This window comes from Moschus berezovskii, chromosome 14 (genome assembly GCF_049115385.1).
Source record: "Moschus berezovskii isolate FMDL1 chromosome 14, NW_MosBer_1.0, whole genome shotgun sequence".
NCBI classification, from domain to species: Eukaryota; Metazoa; Chordata; class Mammalia; order Artiodactyla; family Moschidae; genus Moschus; species Moschus berezovskii.
In genome coordinates, this window is record NC_142473.1 from 65,235,700 (window position 1) to 65,246,250 (window position 10,551).

At 39.8% G+C, this 10,551-nt stretch overlaps 1 pseudogene; it reads left to right on the forward strand.

The window, feature by feature from the left end:
- The first annotated feature begins 5,746 nt into the window (after positions 1 to 5,746).
- Positions 5,747 to 9,061, forward strand: LOC129554050 (follitropin subunit beta-like; annotated as a pseudogene).
- Positions 9,062 to 10,551: the final 1,490 nt, after the last annotated feature.

Here is a 10,551-nt window from a genome sequence, read left to right on the forward strand (position 1 = left end):
AAATGATCAGATCTCCGTATCAAACTCTCAAAAGTTCTAAATGTGTTCCCTTCACTTCCAAAGAGAAGGGAGGCTCAGGTTAAAGTCCTGACCATTTTGAGGAGCAAGGCTGCAACTAATTTGCTGTGGCCAGCAAAACTGAGGGAGCTGTATAAAGGGAAATGATGTCCTCTGGGATGATCACTCGGCTGAAAAATTACTTGACCAAACACAAGCAGGGTGGGAGCCCCACTGCCCAGAAGGGGGCCAGCTGCTAATTACAGTGTCTCTCTGGAGAAGTGCTTAAAACAGTATTTCTGGGTTGTTAGATGATTAGATTTCAGTTAAATCGATAAAGCCTCTAGGGTTAACTATCTAGAAGATATTGCTCCATAATTATAATGCACACAAAAGTGTTTATTATCAGTGTTCTCTTGTTTTCGCTTAATTATTTAAGCCCATGAAATTCAGTGGTTATCTTCCCGTCTCCCCAGAAACAATCTGAGAAGCAAATTGGCAAACATTTCAAAGAAACCAGATCTATTTCTAATGGACAAATGAATCAAATGAAAAATGGACCTATTTCTTAGTTATATTCAGGAGGAGCACAATTATTCAATAAATCAATGGGCATTTAGCTCAGGACAGTAAAAGCCACAATGTACTGAGTGTTTACCACGTGTCAAGTTCAAGCTAAGTGCTTTGCCAACATTATCTTATTCAATCTTCATAATTTCCCTGAAGGATAAGCACTGTTATCTCCATTTTGAGACGTGAAAATGCCAAGTCAGCAAAAGAAATAGACAGGATTCAAATTTAGATCGGCTGGTGTTATGGGTTGAATTGTGCCCCCTATCAAAACTCATATATTGAAATTCTAAGCCCTGTAACTCAGAATGTGACCTTATTTGGTGATAATGGAGATATAATTAGTGAAGTTAAGATGGGGTTATCCTGGAGTAGAGTGGGTCCCTAATCCCATATGTCTGGTATGCTTATAAAGGGAGAGGATTTGGACAGAGATATGCACACAGAATGATTCAAAATCACTGCAGATGCTGATTGCAGCCATGAAATTAAAAGACGCTTACTCCTTGGAAGAAAAGTTATGACCAACCTAGGTAGCATATTAAAAAGCAGAGACATTACTTTGCCAGCAAAGGTCCGTCTAGTCAAGGCAATGGTTTTTCCTGTGGTCATGTATGGATGTGAGAGTTGGACTGTAAAGAAAGCTGATCGCCGAAGAATTGATGCTTTTGAACTGTGGTGCTGGAGAAGACTCTTGAGAGTCCCTTATACTGCAAGGAGATCCAACCAGTCCATTCTAAAGGAGATCAATCCTGGATGTTCATTGGAAGGACTGATGCTGAAGCTGAAACTGCAATACTTTGGCCACCTCATGCGTCGAGTTGACTCACTGGAAAAGAGTCTGATGCTAGGAAGAATTGGGGGTGGGAGGAGACGGGGACGACAGAGAATGAGATGGCTAGATGGCATCACCGACTCGATGGACATGAGTTTGAGTGAACTCCGGGAGTTGGTGATGGACAGAGAGGCCTGGCGTGCTGTGATTTATGGGGTCGCAAAGAGTCGGACGGGCTTCCCTGGTGGCTCAGAGGTTAAAGCGTCTGCCTCCAATGCGGGAGACCCGGGTTCGATCCCTGGGTCGGGAAGATACCCTGGAGAAGGAAATGGTAACCCACTCCAGTATTCTTGCCTGGAGAATCCCATGGACGGAGAAGCCTGGTGGGCTACAGTCCACGTGGTCGCAAAGAGTCGGACACGACTGAGCGACTGAACGGACGGACGGACGGAAAGAGTCGGACACGACTGAGCGACTGAACTGAACTGAACTGATGCACACAGAAGTACTGCTATGTGAAGATGAAGGCAGAGATCAGAGTGATAAACCAAGAAACTCCAAAGACTGCCAGCAAATCACCAGAAGCTAGGGAAGAAAAATGGAACAGATTCTTGCTCACAGCCCTCAGAAAGAATCACATCTATTGATTTTGGACTTCTAGCCTCCAGAACTATGAAACAATAAATTTCTCTTGTGTAAGTCACCTTGTTTGTGGTACTTTGTTATGGCAGCTCTAGCAAACTAATACAGTTGGGTCCCCCAGATCTGTGCCTTTCTTCTGGGTCATGCTAGGTGGTCAGAGTTTCTTGCTGCTCTTGAACCAACCCATCTGGTTAGATACCCTGGACCAACCTTCACTGAACTTTGGACTGAGGTTGTGGAGATATCTCTGACAACATGTCTAGTGTGGGTTCCTTCCCTCCTTCCCCTGGCTTGACTATCTCCTTAGCTGTCTTCATGTTTCTGAGAAATCAATATCGCCTCACTGACCACATGTTATTCATTCATTCACCAAAACAATACTGAGCTCCTTCTTTGTTCCCATTAGTCTCTCATGGAGTTCACAGTCTAGCAGAGGAGCATGATGTCAATAAAACTATTACATTGAGAATTATGACAGCTATACTAAAAATGATTGTCTTAGAGCCCTATCCAACTTGAGACTGACGCTCTTCTCTGCTAAAAGCTTTACTCTGATTCTTTTCCAAAATAAGCAATGAGATAGATACTTCAGAACACCAAGAGAGAGAAGTCGAAGAAAACTGTATTTTTTACTTATTCTGTATTCAAAGCAATGATAAGCAATGTTTGGCAATTTTCTGTAAATTTTCTCTAGTTTAATAAAAACCATAAACCAAAAGCTCAGTAGCAAAACCCAAAAAAAAACCACACCAAGGCATACCATGCATCTGTGCTCTGCCGCTTCATTCATGTCTGAGTCTTGGTGACCCTGTGGACTATAGCCCACCAGGCTCCTCTATCCATGGGATTCTCCAAGCAAGAATACTGGAGTAGTTGCCTTGCCAATAAGTATAAATTCAGCAAGGCAGGCTGAAAAATTAGTGATAAAATTTTTAAACTAGTCAAATGGAAACAAGACATATTACAAAGAAGGGATAAATATATAAGACTGCAGAATCCTCATCTGAAACAAGGCAAATAAAGAATATGAAGTACCGAAATAAAACTACCAAAAACAGACTTGCTAAGGGAGAATTCTAGGTAGAAATTCTGTAACTAGAAAGCAAATTCCTTCAAAAACTAAGTTGAAATAGGATATTTTTAGTAAATTTAAGATTGAGAGAATGCATTGCCAGATAATGTGCATGACAAAGAATTCTAAAGAACACTCATTAGATAGGAGGAAAATAATATGTGTTGAAAATGATAATATGTGAGTAAATACAAAAGCCTTTTCTCATTGTTTAAGTATCTTAAAAAAATAATCGACTACTTAGAACAAAGATAAAAACAACATAGTGAGGGATTAGAATAATGTTGAAGTAAAATAAATAACAACTGCACAAAGAATGAGGGTGGAGAAAAATGGAATGTTATAAGTACAAACTTTCATTATGTGTAAAGTGGAATATTACTTGAGGTAAAGGATGCATTTTAAACTTGAGAATGAACAAACAAATAAATAAATCAAGCTGTTAAGCCAATAGTGGAGATGAAACAAATACTAAAAAATAACCAATTCAAAAAGATACAGAGTAAGTGGAAAAATGAACAAAGAATAAATGAAACAAAGAACAATATGATGACCATAAACCCATGACTATCAAAATTATGCTCAATTTAAAGATTCTGAGCACTCCAATTAAAAGACAAAGATTATTAGACTGGATTGCTTTTAAAAGCAAGACTCAACTATATGCTTTCCAGATGAAATGCACTTTAAATACAAAGACACAGGATGGAAAAGATATGTTTTAAAAACACTAATTATCCAGGTAAAGTGACCATATTCAACATTCTTCTCTCAGTAATCAATAGAACAAGCAGACAGAAAGTTAGAAAATATATAGAAGAGTCAAACAACACTATCAAGACCCTTATAACATCTCACCTCAAACCAGCAGAATATCTCAAAAGGTTTAAAATGACAGAAAGTACACAAAGTGTTGTTTTCTAAACACAAGGGAATTACATAATCAATAATGAAAACATCAGGAAAATCCCTCCAAATATGGAACTTAAAACAACATGCTTCCAAACAACCTATGGATCAATGAAGAAAGGAAAAGAGAAATTAGAAAATATATTTAACTGAATAATGACAAATCACCTTGAATTAAGATTTGGAGATGAATCTAAAGCAATACTTACAGGGAAATCTGTCACTTTAAAAGAGTTTATTTTGGGGGATGCTGCACCACTTGGCATGCAGGATCTTAGTTTCCTGACCAGGAGTGGAACTTGTGTCCCCTGCACTAGAAGCACAGTCTTAGCTACCGACAACAACTTAATGTTTATATTAAGACAGCCCCCTGAGATATTGTTTAAATTGATATATAGTTGCTCTACAATATTATATGTTTCAGATGTACAATACAGTGACTCACAAGTTATAAAGGTTATACTCCACTTACTATAAAATAGTGGCTACATTCCCTGTGTTATGCAATATATCCTTGTAGCTTAGTTTATATCTAATACTTTGTCCCTGTTGATGCCCTGCCTTATATTGCCCCTCCCCTCTCCCCTCTTCCCACAGCAGCTACGAATTTGTTCTCTGCATCTGTGAGTCTGCTTCTGTTTTATTATTATATTCACTAGTTTTTTGTATTTTTCAGATCCCACATATAAGTGATATCATACAGTAATTGTCTTTCACTGTCTGACTTATTTCACTCAGCACAGTGCCCTCTAAGTCCATCTACGTTGCTGCGAATGGCAACATTTCATTCTTTTTATGGCTGAGTAATATCACTGCAGATGCTGATTGCAGCCATGAAATTAAAAGACGCTTGCTCCTTGGAAGGAAAGTTATGACCAACCTTGATAGTATATTAAAAAGCAGAGACATTACTTTGCCAACCAAGGTCCGGCTAGTCAAGGCAATGGTTTTTCCTGTGGTCCTGTATGGATGTGAGAGTTGGACTGTGAAGAAAGCTGATCACCGAAGAATTGATGCTTTTGAACTGTGGTGTTGGAGAAGACTCTTGAGAGTCCCTGTACCACAAGGAGATCCAACCAGTCCATTCTAAGGGAGATCGATCCTGGGTGTTCATTGGAAGGACTGATGCTGAAGCTGAAACTGCAATACTTTGGCCACCTCATGCGATGAGTTGACTCACTGGAAAAGACTCTGATGCTGGGAAAGGTTGGGGGCAGGAGGAGAAGGGGACGACGGAGAATGAGATGGCTGGATGGCATCACCGACTCTGTGGACATGAGTTTGAGTGAAGTCCGGGAGTTGGTGATGGACAGGGAGGCCTGGCGTGCTGTGATTCATGGGGTCGCGGAGAGTCGGACACGACTGAGTGACTGAACTGAACTGAACTGAATATTCCATTGTGTGTTTGTGTGTATATGTGTGTGTATCTTTACCCATCTGTCTGTGGATGGGCACTGAGGTTACTACCATATTTTAGCAATAGTAAACTGCCAACATATGGGTGCATGTATCTTTTCAAATTAGTGTTTTTCTGCATTTTTTTTTTCAGATATATAACCCGTGACATTTTAATCCTTAAAAAAACTGCACCTCCACTTAAAGAACTACATGAGAATTTTTGACATGTTACTGTGTCTCTCTTTTGTCAAAGAGTGCCTGTTGAATTTGAATGAGATGGTAGAGTTTGGGAAACAGGTTGATCTCAGTTCAATTTGAATGGGTCAAAGTCCATGAATGTGAAAATACTTTGGGATTTCTAATTGCTTGCTTCCCAGTCCAGGATGAAGTCTGTCCAGTTCTCCTTCCTTTTCTGTTGCTGGAGAGCAATCTGCTGCAGCAGTTGCGAGCTGACCAACATCACCATCATGGTGGAGAAAAGGGAATGTAGCTTCTGCATAAGCATCAACACCACGTGGTGTGCCGGCTACTGCTACACCCGGGTAGGCACTTTGCTTTGCTGGAAGTGAGGGTGCTCAGGGTCTGGATAAGCCCCGTTTCATTGATTACCACTCTGTCAATATTTTGTCTCTTCTAAATTATAGCCATGAGTCCCTTAGCCAACACTGTCTGTGTTGTAATTGAGGTAAATTACCATGATATCATTTAGATGTTTGGGTTTGGATTTAATTTGGATAAAACAAATTCAGGACAGCTCAGATTGATGTAAATGAATGCTTCACTAATGTGCCAACTCTGCATTTTAAAAGAACATTTTTCTGCTAGCTTTACCTATTGAGGGATAAACACGGGCATGAGTACATATCTATAATTAAACATGGAATATTGTCAATAGTCTTTAAAATAACAATTGCAATAATAAAAGGCGTACCTCTGCAACAGGGATAGTAATAACATTCAGTTTACAGCCAAATAAAAAATACAAGCAGCCAATTATAAAATTCATTTTATTGGCCCATTTTTAATACAATACCAACTAGCAGCCTGAGAGCAATCAATCCCTGGAGACAAGCCAAAATGAGTCAGCAAACCTACACCCTTCTTTATGCTGTTAAGAAAATCAAGGAATAAAGGTATTAAGCCATTTGTCTACATTGTCACAGCTTCTTCAAAATAAACCAGCTAAAGGGGAAAATGTTTCTTTGTTGCTTTTCTACACATTTGGCTATTTAGAAGTTCGATAAACTGAAATTGAAAGTGCTGCATCTTAATGAAAATACTTTATTTATTTAATATTAAATGAGCTGATCGATAAAACTCAACTTACCACACTTTGAGTGAGATGTAGGCCTGATGGCCAGCTGAGAAATGAACTATCCAGCAGCCCCCATTCTCCCTCAAAGCCAATTATTTTCTTAGTGGGCATGCAGAAAAATGAAATATGTTTGACCTGTTCTGATACTGAAACTGTATCATATACCTTTTGGATTAAGAATCCTACACAGGTACAAAATTTAAGGCAATGGCAAGGAAGAACCTAAAAGGCAAAAGAATATCAGAATCCAATATGTGATTTCCCAAACATTTTAGACAAAATAATTGACCTTATGGTTCCTATTCCTCTTTTAAATATACATAGAAAAGATTAAATATACATAGAAAAAAGTTGGAAATATTTTTCTAAGCAATTAAACCCAAATGCTATGTTTTTACCTGTCATTAATATAGCTTAAGATGACTAAGTACAAAAAATAAAATAAAACACCCATCTTTAAATTGCAAAGGTCATATCTTCTGTATTACTTTATCTTTGCATGTTTTTATGCTGTACAAATTCAAAGTTTTTATAGAGTTTTAGAAATATTAAATATATGGGTACTCTTATGGTAGAGAGAAAAGAGATAACTACACTTTCTGTAACATTCCCAGGATACTTCAGAACAGCGGTATAATATGAGCTCCTTTCTTGCTCCCTCAAGCCGTTTTCTCACCTGTTTTTAACTGCTCTGCTCATCGCAGAGACTTCAATTATGAGAAGATGAACCCATGTCCTTCTACACCACCATCTTGACTTCCAGAATCCAAGGGAAAGGAACAGTGACCCCACAAGGGACTGAGCTTCCAGATATACAAGCCAGATTTAGAAATGGAGAGGAACCAGAGATTGAATTGGCAAGATCTGTTGGATCATAGAAAAAGTAAGGGAACTCCAGGAAAATATCTACTTCTGCTTCATTGACTATACTAAAGCCTTTGATTGTGTGGATTACAACAAACTGCGGGAAATTCTTAAAATATGGGAATACCAGACCACCTTACGTTATTCCTGAGAAACCTGTATGCAGGTCAAGAAGTTAACAGTTAGAACAAGGCATGGAACAACAGACTGGTTCAAAGTTGGGAAAGGAATATGTCAAGACTGTATAGTCACCCTGCTTATTTACCTTCTATTCAAAGTATATCACATGAAATGCCAATGAATCACAAGCTGGAATCAAGATTTCCAGGAGAAATATCAGCAACCTCAGATGCAGATGACACCACCATAATGGCAGAAAGTGAAGAGGAACTAGAGAGCCTCTTGATGAAGGTGAAAGAGGAGAGTGAAAAGCTGACTTAAAACTTAACATTCAAAAAACTAAGACCAAGGCATCCACTTCTATCATTTCATGGTAAATAGATGGGGAAAATGTGGAAACAGTGGCATATTTTATTTTCCTGGGCTCCAAAATCACTGCAGATGGTAACTGCAGCCATGAAATTAAAAGATGCTTGTTCCTTGGAAGAAAAGCCATGACAATCCTAGACAGCATATTAAAAAGCAAAGATATCACTTTTTTGACAAAGGTCTGTACAGTCAAAGCTATGGTTTTTTTCAGTAATCATGTATGGATGTGGGAGTTGGACCATAAAGGAAGCTGAGTGCTAAAGAACTGATGCTTTTGAACTGTGATGTTGGAGAAGACTCTTGAGAGTCCCTGGACTGCAAGGAGAGCCAACCAGTCCATCCTAAAGGAAATCAACCCTGAATATTCACTGGAAGGACTAATGCTAAAACTGAAGCTCCAATACTTTGGCTACCTGATGTGAAGAGTCAACTCAATAGAAAAGACCCTGATAATGGGAAACATTGAAGGCAGGAGGAGAAGGGGATGGCAGAGGATGAGATGGTTAGATGGCATCACCGACTCGATGGTCATGGATTTGGGCAAACTCCAGGAAATAGTGAAGGACAGGGAAGCCTGGCATGCTTCAGTCCATGGGGTTGCAAAGTGGGACGTGACTTGGTGACTGAACAAAAACAACATGAGTTCCTTTATGAGGTCAAATTTTCTGTGCTTAAGGATCCTAGAAACTGGTCTTCTGAAAGGAAATATTAGAGCAAGCAGTATTAAATCCCTGTCCCTTATTTACTAAGCCAAACAGAAACTTGCAGAATAATGGAACCTAATTCCTAAACCACTGAGGACTTGGTGTACGGGGACTCAGCAAGGCCCAATATCCAGAAAACATGTACCTTCAAGGAGCTGGTCTACGAGACGGTGAAAGTGCCTGGCTGTGCTCACCATGCAGACTCCCTGTACACGTACCCAGTGGCCACTGAATGTCACTGTGGCAAGTGTGTCAGCGAGAGCACTGACTGCACCGTGTGAGGCCTGGGGCCCAGCTACTGCTCCTTCAGTGAAATCAAAGAATAAAGAGCAGGGGACGCTTTGAGCCGCCTGCCCTTAAAGGACCAAAACATCCAAGATGTACATGTGCCTGGGCTGCAAACCGCCATGGGAGACCCTGTGATCTCTGCTCTCCTGAGAGGGGGAGCTCCAGGAATGCAGAGGGCTGGGGCCTGTCCCCACTCAACCTAGGTCTGGACTCTGTTGGTTTCATATAACTTGAATTCAGGATCTATAAGCTGTTTTCCATTCTTAATAGAGGTCTTCAAGATCAACTTTGTTATTTTACAGATAAGAAAATCTAGACTTTGAAGAAGGAGGTCTCAAGATGATGGAGTAGGAGAACTAAATGGAATACAATCTCCTGTAAGATACATGGCCAGCTAGAAGAGAGCCAGTACTGCTTTAGCGTTATGGTGCAGGTTTAATTGTTTCATTATTAAGGGGAGAGTCAGGAAGGTAGGGTCACTAAGCTAAGACTGTCCACTTTATTGTTCATCCATGGAAGTACTGTCATCAGTTCCACATCACCTGTGTTTTCCAGGCAGAGAACCTGTTGACCTAAGAGGGTGGGAGTAGGCACAGGAGGGTGGTAAGCTGGGAAACAGTGCAACGATTTACAGTCTGCAGCTTTAAATACAGCATCTTAATTTTTATTTCAAATTTGAATTTAGCTCCAAGACAAGAACAATGAATTTGGGTCTGTGTAAATTCAATTGTAAGACCAATGAATGTCTTTTCCTAAGGTGCTACCCTGACATACTTGGTCACTGAAATAAATTTGATCAAGAACATCCAGCCTTCTGCAGAGCTATCCCTCATCAATAAGACATATCACCTGTTGCTTTGCCACTTAAACCAGAATTCTCCTCCATTGCTGGGATAAGAACCCTGAAGTCCACATGACAGCACTTAGGGCAACTTAACAGGCTATATCTAATTTGTTTTCCACTTAACTTTTCAGAGAAATGCATGGCTGCTAAGTCCCTCAGTCATGACTGACTCTTTGCAACCCCATGGGCTGCAGCCTGCCAGGCTCCTCTGTCCATGGGATTTTCCAGGCAAGCATACTGGAGCAGGTTGCCAGTTCCTCCTCCAGGGGACCTTCAAACCCACATCTCCTATGTCTCCTGCATTGGCTCTTTACCACTGAACCACCTGGAAGACCTTTCAGAGAAATGCCTCCCTTAAAAAGAGTTGTCAGTCTAGAGAGAAAAGCTGTATTTTCTGGACTCTCTCTATATTTGCTTTATCACTTGACTACATGTTCTCCCAGATCTATGATTTCTTTCAAAATGGTGTACGCTAAAAATGCTTTATGACTTAAATTTCTTTTAAAGATATTAACTCCTTTTTTAACCTGAATCTTTAAACATACTTAAAGATCAAAAATGTTACCTACCAAAGGCACAACTTTGGATTTTTCCATGCTCTTGAACTATTTGTTCATGACACATACATGTGTATTTTCATAATTTTAGTGGTAACATTACTAGAAATCTTTTTTAAACCCTTCT